The sequence below is a fragment of the Stegostoma tigrinum genome, chromosome 11, assembly GCF_030684315.1.
Source record: "Stegostoma tigrinum isolate sSteTig4 chromosome 11, sSteTig4.hap1, whole genome shotgun sequence".
Classification (NCBI taxonomy): Eukaryota; Metazoa; Chordata; class Chondrichthyes; order Orectolobiformes; family Stegostomatidae; genus Stegostoma; species Stegostoma tigrinum.
Window position 1 is genome coordinate 73174499 of NC_081364.1, and position 24737 is coordinate 73199235.

At 41.6% G+C, this 24737-nt stretch overlaps 1 long non-coding RNA gene across 1 annotated transcript; it reads left to right on the forward strand.

Annotated features, from left to right (window-relative positions):
- Nucleotides 1-1664: 1664 nt before the first annotated feature.
- LOC132210224 (uncharacterized) lies at nt 1665-24488 on the forward strand. Its single transcript, XR_009446455.1, has 2 exons — nt 1665-1745; nt 24026-24488. It is a non-coding gene; the product is annotated as an uncharacterized LOC132210224 (long non-coding RNA).
- Nucleotides 24489-24737: the final 249 nt, after the last annotated feature.

Consider the following 24737-nt stretch of genomic DNA (forward strand, 5'->3'; position numbering starts at 1 on the left):
CAGAAGTTTCGTCACCATTCTAGGTAACATCATCACTGAGCCTCCGAAGAAGTGCTGGTGTTATGTCCCGCTTTCTATTTATCTGGTTAGGTTTCCTGGGGTTGGTGATGCCATTTCCTGTGTTGGTGACGTCATTTCCTGTTCTTTTTCTCAGGGGGTGAAAGATTGGCTCCGAATCAATGTGTTTGTTGATGGAGTTCCGGTTGGAATGCCATGTTTCTAGGAATTCTCATGCGTGTCTCTGTTTGGCTTGTTCTAGGATGGATGTGTTGTCCCAATCAAAGTGGTGTCCTTCCTCATCTGTATGTAAGGATACGAGTGATAGTGGGTCATGTCGTTTTGTGGCTAGTTGATGTTCATGTATCCTGGTGGCTTGCTTTCTGCCCGTTTGTCCAATGTAGTGTTTGTCACAGTTCTTGCAAGGTATTTTGTAGATGACGTTTGTTTTGCTTGTTGTCTGTATAGGGTCTTTTAAGTTCATTAGCTGCTGTTTTAGTGTGTTGGTGGGTTTGTGGGCTACCCTGATGCCAGGATGTCCGAGTAGGCTGGCAGTCATTTCGGAAATGTCTTTGAAGTAGGGGAGAGTGGTTATGGTTTCTGAGCCCATTTTGTCTGTTTGTTTGGGTTTGTTGCTGAGAAATCGGTGGACTGTGTTCATAGGTTACCCATTCTTTTTGAAAACGCTGTATAGGTGATTTTCCTCTGCTCTGCGTAGTTCCTCTGTGCTGCAGTGTGTGGTAGCTCGTTGGAATAATGTTCTAATGCAGCTTCGTTTGTGGGTGTTGGGATGGTTGCTCCTGTAGTTCAGTATTTGGTCCGTATGTGTTATTTTCCTGTAGACGCTGGTTTGAAGTTCCCCATTGGCTGTTTGCTCTACTGTGACATCTAGGAATGGCAGTTTGTTGTTGTTTTCCTCCTCTTTTGTGAATGTTATGCCGGTAAGGGTATTATTGATGGTCTTGAAGGTTTCCTCTAATTTGTTTTGTTTAGTGATGACAAAGGTGTCATCCACATAGTGGACCCAAAGTTTGGGTTGGATGGTTGGCAGAGCTGTTTGTTCGAGTCTCTGCATTACTGCCTCTGCTAAGAACCCTAATATCGGAGATCCCATGGGTGTACCGTTGGTTTGTCTGTAGGTTTTGTTATTGAAAGTGAAGTGGGTGGTGAGGCATAGGTCCACTAGCTTGATGTTTTGTCCTTGCTGATGAGGCTGGTGGTGTCTGGTGTATGTGTCTTCGGTTCTTCTAATTGTGTAGTCAGTGTTTCTTTGGCCAGGTTGATGATGTTGGATGTGAACAGGGCTGTTACGTCAAAGGAGACCATTATTTCATCCTCTTCTATCTTGGTGTCTTTGGTGTTCAGGAATTCTTGGATGGAGCGAATGGAGTGGTGGGAGTCTTCTACTAGGTGTTTTAGTCTTTGGTGTAGTTCCTTGGCTAATCTGCAGGTTGGTGTTCCAGGTAGCGACACTATGGGTCTGAGGGGGGCTCCTGGTTTGTGAATTTTTGGTAGTCCATAGAAGCGTGGTGTGTTGGATCCATCTGGTTTCATTTTTTGGAAGTCTCTCTTGTTTAATTCTCGAGATTTTTGAAGTTTTTTGAGTAAGGCTGTGATTCGGTTCTCTGGTTGTGGGGTCGGGTCTATCGCCACCTGTTGGTAAGTGTTGGTATCTGCAAGCAGTGCGTTCGCTTTCTCAATGCAGTCTGTTCGGTTTAAGATGACTGTCAAGCGTCCTTTGTCTGCAGGTAGGATAACGGTGTTTTTATCTTTTTTGAGTCCTTTCAGGGCTTTCCTTTCTTGTGTATTGAGTGTGTTTTCTTCCTTTTTCCTGCTTAGTGTTGGTGCGACTGTCTGTCTGATGGTTTGCTGGGTTTCTTCTGTGAGTTTGTTGTCTTTCAGTGTTGTTTCTAACGCTGCTGAGAAATCTTTCTTGTCCGCATCCCGGAAGTTGTAATTTAATCCTCTAACTAAGACGGCTTTTTCAGTGTCTGTTAATGGTCGGTCAGATAAGTTTTTTATCCATGTTTCTGTGTTGTTATTTTGTGTGAGTTTGTCTGGTTTTCTCATTTTCTGTGTTTGCCGCTGCCTGATGTCTATGGCTCGTTGTGCTGTGCCTGTCCATTCATGGTCTGTCGCGTTAGTGGGTAAAGATTTTTGGCGCGAAATTTCCCGGTTGTATTTACGGAGTCTGTTTTGGGCATCATTGATCATTTCTGGAAGCATTCTGCGGCCGTTTTGCTCAGCTATTCTTTTGGCTAGTGGGGTGTTAAGGGGAGGTTTGTATTTGAGACATTTAGGTAAGTACCTGTTTCGTTAGGCATTCATGCAGGAAGTACAGCTGTTCGCGGGTGGCACTCTGTCGGATGGCACTGGTTTCCCATCTTCGGGCCAGTTTTAGCGTATTGCGCCCATAAGTGCGAGCGAGTTTTGAGAAGATTTGTAGCTCAGGTTGAGGTTCTGGATGTGAGTTTGCTTGCTGAGCTGGAAGGTTAGTTTTCAGATGTTTCTTCACCATTCTAGGTAACATCTGAAAAGATGTATTTCCAGTTCTCAGCCTAGCCGACATTACCACAATTCCCACATGACCAATTGGGAAATCTCAAGGAGGTGTAAATGTCAGGATGTCTAAATACTGTTTAGAACATGCTGCAGACTACTGGACTATTAGAGATAGTGGGAGCTGCAGATGCTGGAGAATCCAAGATAATAAAGTGTGGAGCTGGATTGGCCCAGCAGGCCAAACAGCATCTCAGGAGCACAAAAGCTGACGTTTCGGGCCTAGACCCTTCACGAGAGATGAAGATGCTGTCTGATGAAGGGTCGAGGCCCAAAATGTCAGCTTTTGTGCTCCTGAGATGCTGCTTGCATTGCTGTGTTCATCCAGTTTCACACTTTATTATACTGGACTATTAGTATTTTTTTCCATGCAGTGTATTTCAATGGCAACTAACTGTGGACAGGACAGATACAAACCATGTGCAACCTGCCTTAGCTGCAGTGAATCTTACTTATGTTTCAAGCTTTTATCAGAAAATATGTTGTTTGCTGTTCCAACTGTTTCAGCTACTTCTGCAAAAATGGACAATACGTGCTGCTACAATGCGATCCTCTTCCAAATTATTTTTGGTTTTCAGTTCTTCATTCGTTCACTACACCTAATCACTATAGAGGCCAAACCAACCCTGTATGAAGAACTGAATATTCTGCTTGCTGCAAATCGCATCTTCCAGCAGAAATTTAACAGGGATGAGGAATGGCTGTTTCAATAGTTAAGGGTCAGCTGTTGAAAGGCTGATGTTTTCCAAGCCGTTTGATATTACTGGGACAGTTTTTTTTGTAATATGCAAAAAAAAAATCAGGCCTTTCACAGGCCAACTCAACCTAAATGTAATTAAGCAAAATACTACAGATGCAGGAAATCAGAATGTGGGGAAGTTGGGGAAAACAGAAAGTGCTGGAAATATTCAGGCAACATCTGTGAAGAGACAAAGCTAACATTTCAGGATGCAATCCTTCGACCTGCTTTGGTCCTAGATGCATTTTCCAATAAAACAGCTGACCCACCTCAGCTCAGTCTCTGCAAAAATGAACATGCAGCTTTTGTTTTAAGAAAAGGGAACAAGATGTAAGCAATGAGCATCAAACATCATGTTGATAAAGACCTTGTGACCAAAGCTTCTTCACCAGGGGGTAGCTAATGTTCTAAACAGAGCTCAGTGTGCAGAAGTTATAAAGAGCAGAATTCAACTGCTAACCTTGAAGAATAATTTCCACTTTGCAGAAAATATTAAGGTTGTACGGACAGGGAGCGTTGCTGAGGAATTCAGTAATGAACAGGAACTGGTTGGGGAGCTTTATCAAACATATTGTGATCATCTGATTTGATAAATACCATAATTTGCCTTCATGTACCTGCCATTTGTGTTCTGAAACTGTGCTGATGACTGCCAAGCGTGATGCAGCGGAGATTATACAAATACACCCATGTTGGAATTATTGATAAAGTCCCCCATATCAGCTGCCATGGGTCACCTTCACAACTTAAGCAATTAGCTGGATCCCCTGCAGAACAGGACACATCACATTTGCCACTGCAGCCAAGTTAAATCTTTTAGTGGGGATGTCTGAGCTCAGATTTTTGCAAACATCTATATCAGTCCTTGGGAAACATACATTACTGAAAGCAAGTTTGCATTTCATATTTCCACTTAAGGTTTGCAGGAATATCCACTAGTTCCAATAATGAAGGGTAGTAATACAAACATTCAACTTAGAGCATTTATTAGAGTCTCAGAGTCATACAGCACAGAAATAGACCCTTCTGTCCAATTTGTTCGTGCTGACCAAGTTTCCAAAACTGTACTAATCCCTTTTGCCTTTATATCCCTCTAAAACTTCGCTCTTTGGGTAATTGTCCAAATGTCTTTTAAACTTTGTAATAAGCGGAATTCAGCTGTACATGTATGTGACACTTCCTCTGGCAGTTCATTCCACATGCGCTCCACCCTCAGTGTGAAAATATTGTCCCACAGGTGCCTGCTGCTTCCCTCATGCAAATAATACGCTTGGGCCTTCAGAAAACATCAGTAAGATTTTGAAAAATATAATTAAATAGGTTATTACTCAAAATTAGACCTTGGGATTGGGGTTAAATATCAACACTTATTGGAAATTTCTTAAATGACTTAAATTTGACACCAGAATTAAACAGTTTAGTTTGTGGATGATATGAGGGACTTAAGGGGAGGAAAGAGAGGAGGGGGAGTGGTGATTTTGGTTTGGGATAACATTATGGCTGTACTTAGCGAGTACTTAGGGAGGATTCCTGGGAGTTTGCCCAAGGAAATTATTTGCGTTGAACGATGAAATAAGAAAGGGATGACCATCTTGTTGGGATTGTACAAAAGGTACCCCCAGTAGCCAATGGGAAATTGAGATGAAAATATGTAAGGAGATCTGATATCTGTGAGAATAACAGGGTTGTAATGGTTGGGGATTTTAACTTTCCAAACATAGACTGGGCCTGGCATAGTGTTAAGAGGTGGGATGGGAAGGAATTTGTTCAGTGTGTGAAAGAAAACTTTCTTATTCAGTCTGTGGATGTACGTACAAGAGAAGGAGCAAAACTTGACTTGTTGGGAATAAGGCAGGCAAATGATTGAGGTGACAGGAAGGGAGTACTTTGGGGCAAGTGATCATAATTCTATCAGTTTTAAAATAATTATGGAAAAGGACAGACTGATCAAAAAGTTAAATTGGAAAAAAAAACAATTTTCATGGTATTAGGTAGGAACTTCCAAAAGTTACGAAAACAGAAATTGCTGGTAAAGCTCAGCGGGTGTTGCTGCATCTGTTGAGAGAAATCAGACGCTCATTAGTGACATTTAAGTGACTGCTGGACATGCACATGGACCGCTGTGATTGAGGGGAATGTAGGTTAGGTTATTTTGTTTTTGGATTAGGATTATTCCACAACATCGTGGGCCGAAGGGCCTGTACTGTGCTGTACTTTTCTATGTTCTATGTTTCAGGTCGAGTGACCCTTCCTGAGCTCTGAGGGAGTGTCAATCGATCCGAAATGCAAACACTGATTTCTCTCCACAGATTATGCGATACTTTTCCAGCAATTTCAGCTTTTGTTTCCAATTTAGAGCATCCGCAGTTTCTTCAGGGTTTTTACTTTCAAAATTTGACTGAGAGTGATTATTTGCAGGTAAAGATTGGGAATCAGGACTCCTTTAAAAAAGAGATAAGGAGAGCCCAGAGACAGTTTGTTGACGGTAATGTGAAGGGTAGGGCTGGTAGGTGTTGGGAATGCTGAAAATAGAAAAATTGAGGGTCCGCTTAAGAAAAACGAAGCATATGTTGTGTTGTGACAGCTGGGATTGAGTGAATCCCTGGACGAGCATACGAGCAATAAGTGTATATTTAGGAAGGAAACCACGAGTGCAAAAAAGGACATGGAATGGCTTTGGCAAGTGCAGTTAAAGAGCATCCAAGGAGATTCTATAACAATAATAAGGGCAAGACAGTAACAAGGGAGATAGCAGAGCCCTTTAAAGAACAAAAAGGCCGTCTGTGTGTGAAACCGCAGGAGATGGGTGAGATACTAAATGAATATTTCACATCAGTATTTCCCCTGGAGAAAGACATTGAAGCCAGGGACCCTGGGGAAATAAACAGTGATGCCCTGAAAACAGTCCATATTACAGAGGAGGTGCTGGAGGTTTTAAAATGCATAAAGGTGGATAAGTCCCTGGGACCTGATCAGGTGTAACCCAGAGCTTTGTGGGAAGCTCGGGTAAATTACTTTGCTGAGGTATTTGTATCATCAAAAACCATGTGCGAGTTGCCAGCAGACTGGGGGTTGGCTAACGCAGTGCCATTATTTCAGAAAGGTGGTAAGAAAAAGCCAGGGAACTATAGACCAGTGAGCCTGAATCCAGTGGTGGATAAGTTGTTGGAGGGGATCCTGAGGGATAGGATTTACAGTTATTTGGAAAGGCAAGCACTGATTACAGATGGTGAACATGTCTTTGTGCATGCGGAATTGTCTCTCACGAACTTGTTTGAGTATTTTTTGAAGAAGTAATGAAGAAGATTGTTGAGGGCGGAGCAGTGGATGTTGTTTATATGAACTTCAGTCAGGCATTCAACGAGGTACTGCATGGGTCGGCTGCTCAGCAACGTTTGATTACGTGGAAGACGGAAACCACTAGCCAGATGGGCATAAAATTGGCTCAAAAGTAGGAGACAGAGGGTGATAGAAAGTTCCTTTTCGGACTGAAGGCCTGTGACCAGTGGTGTTCTACAAGGACTAATGCTGGCTCCACTGCTTTCTGTCATTTATGTAAATGGTTTGGATGTGAACACAGGAAGTATGGATAGTAGAAATGTGGACGACACCGAAATTGGAGGTGTAGTGGACAGCGGAGAAGGTTACCTGAGAGTACAACAGGACATTGATCAGCTGGGCCAGTGGGCCAAGGAGTGGCAAATGGAGTTTAATTTAGATAAAGGTGAGGGTCTGCATTTTGGAAAGTCAAATTACAGCAGGGCTTATAAACTTAGCAGTAAGATCCTGGGGAGTGTTGCAGAACAAAGAGACATTGGGGTGCAGGTGCATTGTTCTTTGAAAGTGCAGTCGCAGGTAGATAGGATAGTGAAGAGGGTGTTTAGTGTGCTTGCCTTTATTGCTCAGTGCATTGAGCAGAGGAGTTGGTAGGTCTCGTTGTAGCTGTACAGAACATTGGTAAGCCGACTTTTGGAATACTGCATCCAATTCTGGTCTCTCTGCTGTAGGAAAGATGTGAAACTTGACACGATTCATATACCTGTCATTACGAGGATTCATTACAAGGATGTTGCCAGGTTTGGAGGGTTTGAGCTATCAGGAGGGGCTGGGGCTATTTTCCATGGAATGTCAAAGACTGAGGGAAGAGAATTTTAAAAGCCATGATAGACATGGGGAGGGTGAAGAGCCAAGGTATTTTCCCAGGGGAGGGCTGTTGGAAACTACAGCACATAGGTTTAAGGTGAGAGGAGAAAGATTTTAAAAAGACCTAAGGGGTAATGTTTTCACGCAGAGGGTGTTGCACGTATTGAACAAGCTGCCAGAAGATGTTGTGGAAGTGGGTACAATGACAGTTAAAAGGAATGTGGATGGGTATATAAATAGGAAGGTTTAGAGGGATATGGGCCATATGCTGACAAATCGGACTCGATCAGTTCAGGATATTTGGTTGGCATGGGCAATTGGACCAAACGGTCTGTTTCAGTGCTGTACAGCTCAATGACTCCATGAGTACCAGAGACCAAAGTCCTCCTCACCTCAGGCTTAGGCTGAGGAGTAGGACCTGTCCACTCTGTCAATTTCTTTTCTGTTTCTTCCCTCCTTTTTTTGCTTTTTTCTTCTCAGTAATGTCCTGAATGTCATGCCTCAGTGTGGGTCCGGCAAGGTGATCTGTCGGCTGACATGCCCTCAGCGTCGACATCTGGCCTTGAGGTGATTCCAGAGCAGTCTCCCGGCCTCGAGAGGCTCAAAGTGAAGCCTGGCATGGTCAGGTGTCAAAACTCAAACTGGAGGCTCGGTGCCAGCGCGAACTGGGTTAAAACGACTGACATTCTGAACTTTACATTTATATTTAAAAATTTATTCTTATGATCTATCATGGTGATTTTTAAAAATTTACTGTTCTCACTTATTCCTCTGATCTATAATCCTGGAACTTTTCTTTCCTTATTTTTCTAATTGTCTTCCTGACCAAGAATTTGTACTTAAGAATCTTAACCTGGGTACCTCTGTACCTAAAATGGCCCAGTACGTGGCATTTGAGTATATGTGACAATAAAGCTACTTCTCAGATTCAATTCTAACATGGCAACTTATATTTGGGGACTATGCCCTCTGGTCCTATAGTCTCCCATGAAGGGAATATCCTTTCAACATTTACCCTGTCAAGCCTCTTAAGAATCCTGTACAATTCAACAAAATCACATCCTCGTTTTTTTTTTAAATTCCGGACAGTAGCGTCCCAAACTGTTTAGCCTTTGCTCATAAGGTCATCCCAACACATTGGAGATCATCCAGTGACCCTTCTTTGTGCTGCCTCCAGTAAAATGATGTCTTTTAAATAAGAGAGGAAAAATTGCTGACATAGTCCAAATGTGTCCCACCAGCACACCTCCCTCGTCTTACATTCCAACCTCTTAAAGTAAGGGCCAATATTGATTAGTCTTCATGTTTACCTGCTGCATCTGTGTGCTAGCTTCCTGTGTTTTGTGCACAAGGAACTCAATTACCTTTGTTGCAGAGTTCTGTTTTTTTTTTCATTTGAATAAAACAACTCCTTTATTCATCTTTCTAAAAATACCAAATTTGCATTTTCCCACATTATACTCCATTTGCTTTTCGTCTACTCAGATAGCAACATTTCATTGTGAACTGTTTGTATCTCTCTCACAACCCGCCTTTCTACTTATTTTTATGTTTTCTGCAAATTCGGCCCAGGTACTTACACTTCATTGCTCCAAGTTATTTATATTTGTTGTAAACAGTTGCCATCACAGTACTGATCCCTGTGAAACTCCACTGGTCACAGGTCACCAAGTTGGAAAAGAACCTCTAATGCCTGCTCACTGCTTCCTGGCTGTTAGCCAATTCTCCATCCATGTCACCTTATCACCTCCAACACCATGGTTTTTATTGTAAGGCTGAAGCTTTTGTGAGGTAACTTGTTGAACGCCTGCTCGAAGTCCAAATACAACAGACGTACTGGTTCCTCCCTAACTGCTCTGGTTCAGCATTCTTCAAAAAACTAATAGTAAGACGTGATTTCTCTTTCATGGAGTCATGATGACTCTGTTTAATTAGATTATTGCTTTCCAAATGCACTGTTATTATTGCCTTAATGATTGATCCCAACGCCTTTTCAACATTAAATGTTTGGCCTAAAGTTACTGCCTTTTGCCTTTCTCTCTTTTTGAATAGGGGTGTCACATTGGCAGTTTTCCAGATACTTCCCCAGAATCCAAAGATGAGGAAAACTACAACAGTACAGCCACTATTCCTGGAGCTAACTCTTCTATCTGTCCCACCAATGCTTGTGCCAGCACGAGTTGCCCCACAGCGCTGATGTGACAGTCACTGCAAACACCATTATACAACAGTCTTGCACAGAAATTCTATGAAAGTGCATCAAGGCCAATGTGGCCTTTGCACTGAAGCTTGCATTTTACAAATGGCATGGGGTCAGTGATGCAAGTGAGTAGACGGATATCAGAGGCCATTTTTAATGGAGGCACCTTTCCCACATATTGCAAACAAACTGTTCCAATCCTGGCAGAGCCATTATTTGTTCAACCAGTTTCTCCATCAGCTTTCCCCCAACCCACCCCCCCCACCCCCCCGCAATAGAGATTTCCTGTGTGGTGCCAAGGTACCTGCCTTGCTCTCTAGGATTATGACTGTCAATAACCCCAGATACATGGTTCGTGGAGGTGAGCTCTCAGCACAAATTGCTGATCGGAGGTTATATTTAGTGAAGCAGCACTAATTAGATATGAAGTATACTCCATCAGCCCAGAATTTGTCTTCTACTTCAAAAGAATGAAACAAAAGATTGCAATTTAACTTTTTAATTTAAAACAAATGTAAGAACATCGATAACATTTACTGAACACTATTTTTAGAAACGAAACTTAGACAAAGAACTCAGATGATTTCCTCTTCTACGTGTGGCTGGTATTGTTGGCAAAGCCTCGATGTTGAACCATTTTAGTTTTAAAGTGGTTATGTGTAAATGTCTAATTAGTGAATCCTATATCGAGCACCAAGCGATTTACAGGAGGAGAAGGAAATAAAATACATCCAAACTCTCAAAATTCAGGGCAGTGAGCTCCCTAAAGCCCTTCCTCACCAGAGCTCATTGATTCACATCAGGAAGGAGGCTCGAACATTGCCTGTGGAAGAAAGGAATGCCAGAAATGTTAAAGTGTTTGTTGTTCCTGGTGTTAACTTATACATTGTGCAAATGTGAATTTGACACAGACTCAAATATTTTTAAAAATTCCTGATATTTTGCTACTTTGAATGGATTATTGTTTTGGATCCATTTGAAAAGTGAATATATATAACCAACACTGTCCTGCACGTGAGATGTGATTGCATTAAAATGAAAAGGTCAATGAATGAGTGTCAGATTAGGCTGTTAACCAATGAGACCCACTTGAAACAATGACAGGTCTGAGTAATGGAACATGAGCAGATAAACTCGGAACAACAAGTGTATTACAGTATTCATGTCTGAGGTGATCTGGTCCCCTGTGCATTTTTTAAATACCTTTTATCCCCAAAATGGTTTGCACTTTACAAATATATATTCTCTTACACACGCGCGCACATCTCACAATATAACCATTCAAAATAAATTCATTATAAAGCTGAGCATTAATTAAAGTCTCAAACAAGTGCAATACCACTGGCAATAATAAACAGTGCTGTTATTTCTTGCAATTGCAGTGAGTTAAAAACATATCAATGGGTTTTTTATCCAGAATTAGTTAAAGCCTCTGTAAACAAAAGGTTGGCTGGAGACTTTAAAGGCCAAGCCAAACAGTCCAGCTGAAGTACTCATCATCCCAACTAATGGTCTGGATAAATGGTTAGTTTGTTAGTTTTTTTTTCCCTGAGATGGTATGCACTTGACAGATAATATCCTCTCACACACACACTCCCTCACTCTGACACTCTGACAGTTTCATTCACAGTCTCACACTTACACACACAATTTCTCACTCAGCCTGTTATAGTCACTCACACACACTCAGTCAGTCTGACTCACATTTCACACAGCCTCACTCACAAATAATCCACTCACTTTGCACACACTCTCACAAAGACTCATTCACACTCAGTCTCACACAGTATCACAAGCACAATCTCACACACTCTCACTCATACAGTGTCACGCTGACTTTGCAGTTTTACTCACACAACCTCACAGTCTCACACACACACATCAGTCTCATACACAGCCTCACTCTGACTTTTTCACTCACACATGGTCTCAGTCTCACACATACAGTCCCATACTGGCTTTGCACAGTCTCATTCTCACTTCACACAGTCTCACACACGTAGTTTGACTCACTCCCATACAGACACTCACATTGTGTCACACGCACAAACTCAGGCTCAATCACACACATGCTCAATCTTGACTCTCACACACCAACTCAGTCTCACTCACACAGGCTGTCTCTGATACCTTAGTCAGTCTTATTTTGAGAGCGCAGTCTCACCCGGAAGTTCACACACACAGTATCGCCTGACTTCCCACAATTCCACTCTCACACACATTGCCTCTCACACTCACATAGTCTCAATCATACACAATCTCACTCTGAGTTCACAGTTTCTGTCACACATGGTCTTGTTCAAACTCACTCAATTACACATGCTCTCTCACTCATACATTCTCACACAATCTTATTCAGAGTCCCACCCACACACAGCCCCACCCACACACAGCCCCACTCAGACTCTCTCACTCACACACACATTCTTAGTCACACGCATGGTCTCACTCTCACAAATGCTTGGTATCATTCACATACAAATTCCTACTCGCTCTCTCTCAATCTAACTCTGACTCTCTCTCTCACAGTCTCACTCACACATATGGTCTCACTCACACACATGCTTTCACTCACAGTCTCACTCTATCTTCATACAGTCCCACTCTCTCACACCCACTCACACAGAAACTCTCAGTATCACTCACACACAGTCTCATACTGACTGTCATTCAGTCTGACTCACACACACAGTCTTACTCTAACTTCACACAGTCTCACTCTTACACATCAGCTCACTCTGACTCTCACTCACACGGTCTCACGAATGCATACCATCTCACTCTGACTTCCCACAGTCTCACACACTCACTCACACACAGTTTTACTCACTCTCACTGACTTGGCACTCACTTACACACATGGTCTGACTCCCACTCTCACAATCTCACTCACATAATCTCACTCTCACACACTTGGTCTCACTCATGTATAATGTAATGTAAGCCCGTATAATGTAATAATTTTACATTAAATTTCTGTAAAATTGAACATTAAGTAAAAACAGTTAAGGTCTCAAACAAGTGCAATATCACTGGCAGTAATAAACAACTCTATTATTTCTTGTAGTTGCCCTTTGTTGAAGGCATGTCAATGGCATTCTCTCCAAATTAATTTAAACCACTGGAGAAATAAAAATATTGAAGGCAGGAATGGAGTGCTGAAGAGTTGAAGGGCCAAACCAAACACTTCAGTTGAAGTATTCATCATCCTGTCATTGACTGAACAAATGGCTGGTTTGCTTTTTAACCAAACAACCATTGAGGAACCCAGGCAACTTCAATCACAATTGGTCAACAAGATTAAACGTAAGAGATTCTTTTTCTCATCCAACCAATTGATAAATGACTGTGATGTCCATAGAAGACAGGTGGCAGGGTTCAATTCTCCAGCCTTCCAGAAAAAAATAGCTGATGTGCAAGATGTTTGAAAAGCACAAACAAGCACTGGACTCAAATCTTAATGGTAAGCAATTGTCTGAAGTCTAGTCACTCTATCCAAATTGTCCAATAATTTAAAGTAGAAAACTGCCAAAGTAATTTATTCTTATATTGCAGGGTTTTTGATACTGAGCAGAGATTTTAGATCCAATAGAGTCTCATGAAACATGATGTTCCTTACAGCTAAAACTTGCATCGGCATGAAGATCTTCTGTCGGTGAATCTCAGGATGAAGTCATGACTCTCTTCCTTGTTCATTGCATAATACAGGATGGCATCGGCCGGAAGTATGAGCACTGAAAAAGCAGAGGGAAAGCACATTATTATTCACACGTGTTTTCATCATATTGATTGTGCACAGGTCCAACTGCTTCCTGGATATGGAAATATCAATGGCTGGGAGGAACAGAACGAATATATTGCAAGGATTCAGAACGTATTACAAAACACAAGAGAAAGTCTTGGAGTTATACCATCCTTAGGTAAACTCAATAACTGAAAACCATTATATCTGAGACCCATTCTCAGGATGAGCATTGTTGGTCAAGACTAAAATCCATTTCAAACCCCTCACTGTCCGATGGAACATGCCTTCTTCATGACAGTTTGTACAACTGAGTGGTTTTGTTAGGCCAGATATGAGGCTGTGAAGAGTCAGCATAGAGTAGCCCAGGTAAAGATTGTAGATTTTCCTTACTACAGAAGAATGCAAAACCCCAATTGATTCACGAATGACCCAGCAGCTACATGGTCACTTCTGCTGATACCAGCATCAAACACAAAAAGGTGCAGTGTGATCAATGCGAAAACACTGAGAAAAGCTATCTCTCTCCTTCAGCATCGGATTGGAATCTTGAAACTAACACCACTGAGGGCACGAAAATCAAACACGAGTTAGTGATCCAGTGAATGGCCATTTTCTGAGGGCAATGAAGGAAGCAGAATAAATGCCAGCTTTGTTAGTGAGGCTTGCATCCAGGGGATTGATTTTTCTTTTCTGTGAAAGCTGACAGGGATAGCATGCTGCAAAGGCATTGGGACCTTTCATTTTCATAAGGCATTCTGCTTAACACAGCCTGGATGGCAAGTTTTAAACCACAGCAGCATTAAACACATGAGTCCTCGTTTCTACTTTTCACCAGGAAATGGTTGGGGGAGGGTTGCTACAGATTAGCAACTTGGCAGCAGTGACCCCACCCATATTTCTGGTCTCTCAGCCACGGGCCAAAAAGAGGGGAAGAACAGATTAATTTCAGCAACAGAAAACAGTTATTTTGGAATAACCAGTTAAAATAAGAATGAACAAAGCAATATGAGTAATTCAGGATTTAATGCCACAACCAACTCCTGATGTGCATCCTTCACTCAATATTTGAGTAGCTTTGAAAAAGGGCTACTGGACACGAAACACTAACCCTGATTTCTCTCTAAAAGTGCTGTGACACCTGCTGTGCTTTTCCAGCAGTTTCTGATTTCCAGCATTTGCGGTTCTTTGTTCTGATTTGGCTTTGGGGAATCAGATGGAATAATTTGTTTTTATTAGGTGCAGATATTAGTTGTTTATTGGCTTTACATTCCTCAGAGTTGAATACTGCTGAACATGCTTGGATATGTTCAATTGTACAAAGTTAGATATCTTCATCTTTTTGGTGAAATCAGAAGAAAATATCAATTTCCTTGCAGTGGTTATGCCATTCAGAAACTGATTTAACTTCAATTGAAGATAACAGAGTGTGGAGCTGGATGAACACAGCAGGCCAAGCAGCATCTCATGAGCACAAAAGCTGACGTTTCGGGCCTCGACCCTTCATCAGAGACGGGGATGGGGTGAGGGTTCTGGAATAAATAGGGAGCGAGGGGGAGACGGACCGAAGATGGAGAGAAAAGAAGATAGGTGGAGAGGACAGTATAGGTGTGGAGGTAGGGAGGGGATAGGTCAGTCCAGGGAAGACGGACAGGTCAAGGAGGCGGGATGAGGTTAGTCGGTAAGAAATGGAGGTGTGGCTTGAGGTGGGAGGAAGGGATGGGTGAGAGGAAGAACAGGTTCGGGAGGCAGAGACAGGCTGGGCTGTTTTGGGATGCAGTGGGCGGAGGGGAAGAGCTGGGCTGGTTGTGTGGTGCAGTTGGGGGAGGCGACGAACTGGGCTGGTTTTGGGATGCGGTGGGGCAAGGGGAGATTTTGAAACTGGTGAAGTCCACATTGATACCATTGGGCTGCAGGGTTCCCAAGGGGAATATGAGTTGCTGTTCCTGCAACCTTCGGGTGGCATCATTGTGATTCTGCAGGAGACCCATGATGGACATGTCATCTAAAGAATGGGAGGGGGAGTTGAAATGGTTCGTCACTGGGAGGTGCAGTTGTTTACTGCGAACCGAGCGGAGGTGTTCTGCAAAGCTGTCCCCAAGCCTCCGCTTGGTTTCCACAATGTAGAGGTAGCCACACCGGGTACAATGGATGCAGTATTCCACCCGAGGTTTGCAGAAACAGCAACTCATATTCCGCTTGGGAACCCTGCAGCCCGATGGTATCAATGTGGACTACACCAGCTTCAAAATCTCCCCTTCCCCCACCGCATCCCAAAACCAGTCCAGTTCGTCCCCTCCCCCCACTGCATCCCAAAACCAGCCCAGCCTGCCTCTGCCTCCCTAACCTGTTCTTCCCCTCACCCATCCCTTCCTCCCACCCCAAGCCGCACCTCCATTTCCTACCTACTAACCATCTTCCACCTCCTTGACCTGTCCGTCTTCCCTGGACTGACCTATCCCCTCCCTACGTCGCCACCTCTACTCTCCTCTCCACCTATCTTCTTTTCTCTCCATCTTCGGTCCGCCTCCCCCTCTCTCCCTATTTATTCCAGAACCCTCACCCCATCCCCATCTCTGATGAAGGGTCTAGGCCCGAAACATCAGCTCTTGTGCTCCTGAGATGCTGCTTGGCCTGCTGTGTTCATCCAGCTTCACAATTTATTATCTTGGATCCTCCAGCATCTACAGTTCCCATTATCTCTAACTTAAATTGAAGCAATTTCCACTGCTCACCTTTATTTGATGCAATGACCTGTGCAAGATCAAAGTCCTGAGGACGCTCGGGTTCAAATTTGAGCACGGTCATGGCTTTGTTGAAAATATTGGAAACCCGATCTTGATTAGTCACCTAATTAAGGCAATATATTCACTTTTCATTAATGCATTAGACACACACACACACACACACACACACACACACACACACACACACACACACACACACACACAATGAATGAAATATGTAAAGCCTCAATTTTCAAAGTGCTTATAAGCATAGCTGTTTGCACCCAGAAGACTAATTGGAACATTACACCGAAATCTGTAAGAGTTACATTAATAAAATAATAGCAGGAAGGACAGTTATTGTTAAACCTGCCGTCGATGCTCCATAACGCATAAACTGTGAACAGTAAAGGCTGGAATTTGATTGGAAACAGAGCCCAATGCTCAAGTTTACCTATACATTCAGTCTGAAGCAAGTAACTCGTTACGAAATTCATAATTTAAATAAGCCAATTCCAAACCCTCCGACCCAAAACCCCCATACCATTTGCTTGCTTTTAACATTTATTGTCATTACAGCAAATGGCTCAATGTTGTTTATGAAGTCTGACATTTCCTAATGCTGTGCTTATTCGTATAAAATGATTCATAAAATTGTTTTCGCAGTTTGGGACATTTAGCAATTTGCGATTCAAAGACAGTGCAAAAAAAATTCAATCAATTGTAAACCGTGCAGGAATAATATTTGATAGGCAGGACATTGAAAAGACACACTTTTGGGCAATTGTCTGCTTTTGTTTAATTCTATGTTATATTTGGAGATTACTTTTCTCAGCTCAAGTTTGAGCAATGACCTGGCAATTGAAATAAACTAGAAAATCTTCTGTTTCTTCTGGAGAACTGCAATGTTTTCTGGTTGAGTAGACTCATACTTAATTCTGCTTTAATTGCGCTATCGTTCATGGCTAAAAAATACTTTTGCCACCCAGTCAAAAGCAAAGACCGTAATAAATATATTATTGAACAACAAATCTGAAAAATATAACAGAAGTTGTGGAATTAACTTCCTGAGGAAATGGCAGATGTCGGCACAATTACAATGTTTAAAAGACATTTTGATTAGTCCATAAATAGGAAAAGTTTGGAGGGATACTTTGTTCCGTATGTCTCTACAATTCTATAAGTGATCGAGTCAAATATTACACAATTAGAGATTACATTAACTACATCCTTTTACTGAAGAAGGGTCTAGGCCCGAAACCTCAGCCTTCCTGCTCCTCTGATGCTGCTTGGCCTGCTGTGTTCATCCAGCTCGACACCTTGTTATTTTACATTAACTAACATCCCCTAAAGTGATCTTTTTTGAATAACCAATACCTTTTCCACTCTGTATGCTCACACTGTAAATGATTAATCACTAATTTTAGTGATTAATTGGTGATACACTGGATTTCTATGTTCGATGAAGTGTCACACAAGTGTGCAAGCAAAATTGAAGCCTGTGGAATGAAATGGGCAGTGGTGGTATAGACACAAAATTGGGTCAGGATGAGAATACAGAATCATGAAGAACAGTCATTTGCTCAGGCTAACTAAAGTAAATGGGGGAAACTGTTCACTGGTCCTTCTGACACTATGTACCAAGGACAAAATCTAAGGTCATTGGTGGGGAGCAAAAGCAAAAAAAAAATTCTGATTTTTCCAAACCACAATGTTTGAAAAGGTGGTTAAAGCAGATTAAATTACTTTCATAAGACGACTGAATAATTACATGGAGCAAAATTTGCAGGGCAGGGGTAAAAAGGGCAATGGTGGTGGTGGTGGTGGGGGACGTGGGTGGTGAATTTAGCTCCTTCTTACTGAGATTTAACACAGACACCATCGGCCAAAGTTTTTTTTTGCTTTGTAATAACATTCCACGATTCTCCAGCTGGCCTCTCATGACTTTAGTTAGTTGGCAAAAAAATTGTTGCACTTTCATCAGGAGACATTTTCGTCATTCTGGTTGAGAATTTAGTTTTCTGTGTTTCATAGATGTTCAATTTAAATAGCCTGTTTTCCATTTGCTTATCCAAATTCTACCTCAGATCTTAGGCTGGTTCTGCCCCATCTCCAACTCACTTACAAACTAACAAATATTCTCTTTACCAGAGTAAAGAGGCGCTGTTTGTTAACAATATTTAAGTACCAGAAGCAATTTCCCACACATTACCCTGACATCTGTGGAGCCACAATCAAAGCGTATGACTGATCCTTTGAAGGAAAATAAATGATCAAACAAAACAATCTATGTGCCTTCCAATTTGGCCAACATTCCTTCGGCTTTCCTGAACTAGCCTGTAGGCAATTATTCTGTTTTGGATTGCACTCCACTCGAACCCATTTTTGATGTGCTTTCTTCCATGCACCAGGCTTTTAAATTTTACATGAGCCAAAGCCAGGAAAGAAATATTCAATTGTTCTGCTAATATTACTCGATTAGTTGACAGATGGACCAAAGTGCCTGTGGTCAGCTAACTGAAGATCTGGTACCTCCTTGCTGATTTATTGTACAGTTAATGGTGCACATTAATTTGTGATATTTCCTCTTCAATAGTTATCAGCCAAAATGGGGCAACAGAGTGCTGCACCTTGCCATGTACACTTAAAGGAGAAATGCAAGGAAAATGCGTTCAGGCCTAAAACCTAAACATTGCGACTGCATTACAAAACAGGATCAAAATGATGGTCAAAGCACTCTCATAGAGCAAAAAAAAAGCTTCAGCAATGTGGAAAATACACACTGAATATGACTGCACGGCAACAAATAATTGGGATAAAAATTCCTCTTGCGATACTGGCAGAGAGCAATGGCAATTATTTGGACCGAGCAATGACAAGAGCAAACAGTCCAGGGACTTACCAAAATAGTTTTGAATTCTTGTGCTCTGTCCTCCTCTAATCTGACTCGGATGAGGCAGCTTTTCTCATACTGGCGGTTGTCCCTCAGACGTGTTGCACACCAGCAGCTGCCCAAACCTGCACGCCTACGAGACTTGGCTGTGCCGTAATTTGGTTTTCCTGGTGCATCACTGTTGGATAAACCTCCAGAGGAGGCAGTATCCACGGATTTTAATGACTGTGGAATAATTATTTTGTTTAAGAAGACGTTTGTCAATTGTTGCATATTAGATACTTCCCCCTTTCCAGTTATATTTATTATTACACAAAATATGCTGTCCTGCTGCCCACAAAGGTGAAGGCAGTCTGCGCATGACAGCTTAATTGCAAGAACATGAAGTTGCACATGAATTCTTGGTCGTTGCTGTCTTGTGAAATATTTAACTTGCAGTTCTTTCCTCTACCAGTAAAGATCACTTCTGAGGAATTATACTCCTGTTTGTGTTTACTAGCTGCTCAGTCAACATCAACAATTCAGTACTTAGCATGCCCATAAATTACTAATTAGTTTCCTTCGGCACAATAACATTGTGGTCATTTCACTTGACCATGTAAACTGGTGCTTCAATTCTAAGTTTGTCAGATAAACCCTTTGGGGTTTCAGTTTGCACTCAGTATGTGAACATGCTTACATAAATATTTATTTGCCCACTTCACCCTGCTACGCACAGAAATCTTGAATTCAACTACACTGTTTGAAGTTAAAACACATTTATGAATTTTAGGTGACTGCGAATGGGCCAACCAGTGCATTGTGCAGGTCATAATGTGTGCGGCACAGCACCACTGGCAGAAAGAAAGACAGACAGCAACAGCAAACCACATACAGCAGAGAACTGAAGGAACCAGAATTGAAATCATCCAAGTCACTGCAGCTCTCAGTTTATGATTAATATACAGGGAGTCACAACACTAAACAGGAGAATCCATAAAAAGGAAGAGGGTATTTTGAAGCAAAGAAATACCACTCCAAAACACCTAAATCTGACCTAATAATACATCGCCCAATTCTTAGGGGAATACATTATGAAAATATCTCTGGGACAAGTCCTAGACATATTCTATAAACAATAACCATAACACAACTTTGATAATCTCCCAAGATACAATGGTCTTCGGCAGAGAACGCACAAATCAACAGCTCAAAGCCCAAATATTGATGAAAAACAAAATGTGCAGTCACAAGGACTCCATGCAGAGAGCTGCATTACTTTGTTGCAATTGCTGGATCAAGACCTGGCCAACATACTCTAAATACTGTTTTTGTGGGCAGTGCGCTTCAAGCTGCGACAGATGTACCCCATGCACTAAAATTTATTGTGCAGAAATTAAACATGCTGTGAATAATTAAAGATGAAATATTTTGGCTATTAGTATAAAATCATATAAAATATCTAAGCAAAACAAAGACAACAGCACAACTAAAAAAAAACAAAAAAATCAGCTCTCACTTCGTGAGCGAATAATACCCTTTCTGGAATCAACCAGGACAAAGGTTGAATTTTGATGGGAATTGCACAGCTGTCTTGCCTTCATTCTGAAAGCAAGTAACCCAACTTTGGCAAGTGGGACCTGGGATGGAAAATTGCTGGCAGCAATCAGTTATGAAGATGCTTAGTGGAACGGCATTCACATGAAGGATTTCAGTCTGGCTGAAACATCAAAATGGCTATTCGGCTAATAGCTCTCAAAAGAAAGGCGAAGGAGATTGGCTAAGCAGCCATCCAGCTCCAGTGGCTGGGACGGTATCACTGAGTACCCTTGTATCCTCTTGACTGCCAAAGTGTAGTCAGGATAATAGACGGCAGGAAGGCAGAAGAAAGGAAGGAAAGAAAGAAGAAAAGAAGTGTCTGGATATTATTAGACAAACCAGAGTCTCCAAGAACAACATATTTTACGTGATGAGTACCTCACTGTCTCACCTTTTCCAGCGCTTTTTGCGAAGTGCTCGGCTCTTCCATTTCCAAGTGGCTGGAATCGGATAAAATGCTGGCTGCGGTAATGCTGTCGTCTGAATCCTCATTCTCAACGGATGCTCGCTGCTCAGAGCTTTTATTTTGAGTGTTGTGTACTTTAACACCTCTCTTTGAAAACAGGCTGCACAAGGGAAAGAGGACACAACAAACATATGAAAATGTCATTGCATTCTAGACAAACTGTTAAAAAAAATTAAACTAGAATGAAGGTATATTGATGATGTGAGTACCAGGAGTTTGATGTGCGCCACATTTGACCTGTGAGAAATTAATAATGGTACTCATATCAAGAGCTCGCATTACTGGCATTGAACATTGTTACATTGCCTAATAGTTAGGGAGTATATGAATAGGTTACAATGTTTGCATATTCGAATAGCACAAGAATCTGGACTTTTTGCACTGTTTGTTCAACTTTGCTATCAACCTCAATCTCATGAAAGGCAAAATGTGGATTTGAATACCCACAGGGTGGAAAATTTCCCCCAACCTGGCCACATGCTAATGCGTACATAATTTCTTCCGCAAAGCTGCAGTTTGTTAAAAATAAAATGTAAAACAAAGTAACACCATTGATAATTGATAGAAAACTGTACACAACACTTTGTAAGGTAGGACAGTGAACTCTGAATTTGGCCTTCAGTATATTGGGACTGCAAACGTTAGGATTTCTATTCAGCAATTTGCATTTATATTGCATGATTAACATAGAAAATTTCCAAAACTCCCAAAAGAAGTACAGCAGATGGCATGATTAAAAAATTCCCACACTGAAAATCTTGATTGTTGGTATATTAGGCATTAAATAGCACAGGAAACCTAAATCACATCCATGTAACATCCACACTCATGTAAACAGTAGATATCCCAGGAAGTGAATAAGTGTTTCCCTTCTCTTTCTTGGTTTCTATATAACAATAGTCACATGTTACACCCAGATCACTGCAAGGCACAACACAGCAACAAGGCATGGTTTTTTCTCTGAAACTCTACATGGGTAGGTGGGGGAAAATCTGACTTTGCTGAGTTCTGGGCAGTCCTTGCCTATTGAACAGAAATATAAGATAATATCCCCAACTCAGGAAAATGACCAAAAACAATAATTTTGAAGTCTTTACACATGTATACACAACAACACAAACACATACTTTCATGTCACCTTCTACATGGAAATATATTTGAGCTTTATAGACAATAGGTGCTGGAGTAGGCCATTCGGCCCTTCGAGCCAGCACTACCACTCATTATGATCATGGCTGATCATCCACAATCAGTATCCTGTTCCTGCCTTATCCCCATAACCCTTGATTACACTACCTTTCACAGCTCTGTTTATCTCTTTCTTGAAAGCATCCAGAGAGGTGGCCTCCACTGCCTTCTGGGGCAGAGCATTCCATATATCCACCACTCTCTGGGTGAAGAAGTTTTTCCTCAACTCTGTTCTAAATGGCCTTCCCCTCATTTTTAAACTGTGTCCTCTGGTCCTGGACTCACCCATCAGCAGCAACATGCTTCCTGCCTCCACAGTGTCCAATCCCTTAATAATCTGATACATCTCAATCAGATCCCCTCTCATCCTTCTAAACTCAAGTGTATACAAGTCCAGTCGCTCCAATCTTTCAACATATGATAGTCCCACCATTCTGGGAGTTGACCTTGTGAACCTACGCTGCACTCCCTCAATAGCAAGAATGTCCTTCCTCAAATTGGGAGACCAAAACTGCACACAATTCTCCAGGTGGGGTCTCACCAGTGCCCTGTACAGCTGCAGAAGGACCACTTTGCTCCTCTACTCAATTCCTCTTGTGATGAAGGCCAGCATGCTATTAGCTTTCTTCACTGCCTGCTGTACCTGCATGCCTGCTTTCACTGATTGATGTACAGGAACACCTAGATCTCGTTGTGCTTCCCCTTTACCTAACTTGATTCCATTGAGATAGTAATTTTGAGGTGGAGCTTCAAATGTGAGAAGCATGGCTGATAATTTTTCAACAGAAGATATTTCTACTGCCTGCTGACCCACAAAGTAGAACACAAATCTGATACTTCGCTCAAAATTGTTAAACATTGCTAGTTTTCATTATGCAGGCCCACAAATATGCAAATTTAATTCACTGTAACACCTTTTTTGCTTACTTGTCTCTCATAAACAAATTTATTCCGGTGAAATTTAGCCATGTCTCAGAAACATCTCAGTGGATAAATGAGAATCGCGAGGCAATACCAAGCTCATCACAGGTCCACATTCTACAATCATGGTCAGAACAAAGAATCTCTGTCAATCAGTCTACACGAGACACATGCACGAGGTGAGAATAACAGCACCACTCCTTGCATCGTCTCAAATTACTTGACCAGTTACTAAAAAATCTCACTCCAATGAATCAATAATGACCACACATCAAATTTCTCTATTTGTCAAGGAACAGATGTACTTATCTTTCTGTCCATTCATCCCAATAATGAAGGAAATAATGAGATATTTGCGGTGCTTAGCATGGGATACTTACCAGCTGAGGCGTTTAAACACACTCTTTTTGGGCTTTGGCGGTTTCTCGAGTTCAGAGGAGCTGCAGGGTGGCAAGTAAACATTTTCAGACAAGATTCATTTAAAAAGAATCAGATGCGTTTGTTCAATATTCTTATTATTTTTGGCAAAATCAATCATTTACATAGAATTGAAATTGCAGAATGATAATTTTGTTTGCAAAAGGCACGTGTTTTCAGGCAGGAGAACACTGAACATTATTTTGACTCATGAGTGACAAAAGTTCTCACAGTAGGCACATCGATCTTTTCTGCTTTATGAACAGCAGATCAAGACAATAAGAGTTCTGAAGAAATGTCAGCAGACCCGAAAGATAACTCTGCTTTTTTTCCACAGATGCTGCCAGACCTGCTGAATGTTTTCAGCAATTTCTCTTTGTGTTTTTGATTCCCAGCATCTACGGTTCCTTTGTGTAATATTTTACCAAGACGATAATCCCCTCAGTCTTTTCGCAGAACACGTGGAATTGAACAAAATGGTCGAACTTCTACAGCAGGTACAGAAAAAAATGACAAGGACTGGCCTTGAAAAAAGTTAACTGGAAAACATGAGAATCAAACTTCCAGTGCCGATGGTGATACAATAGGTTGTAAAGTTATACAGGAGTTTCTCTGGGCCTCATCCACACTGTCATGTGAATGTACAGACAATGTCAAGCAATGAAAGATAGTCATGAATCAGTCACTTCAGGTGACTAAAACACCACATGCCACATCTCGGAGGTAGTAAAATGAAGGAGTATATCTCCTGACCAGATTTTCTGTTGCTGATATTTTCAGACAATCTGTCCGAAAATCAACCAAACTATCCCAGAGGTCCAAAAGAACTTTAATTGCAACATATGATTCATGCAAAGTGAATTTCGGTAACATTTTGTAATTACTGTTACAATAAATACCATGTTTGAAGTTGGCCCAATACTGACTGTGCCACTGATTGTATTGACGATAATGCCAGGTGCTTGCTGCACATGGTCATCCATAGCCTGAGGATGGGCTTAATAGTGAGCTTTGTTATTCAAAGCAGGAATGTAAATTGATACATCAGGTACATTTTTAATAATAACTTCGAAACAAAAATCAGTTTCAGTGATCTATAATCTGGTTCCTTCATCAACTCTGGTCCAGCAATGGCAAAGTGGTTTGTTTTTCAGTTGGAGATTATTTT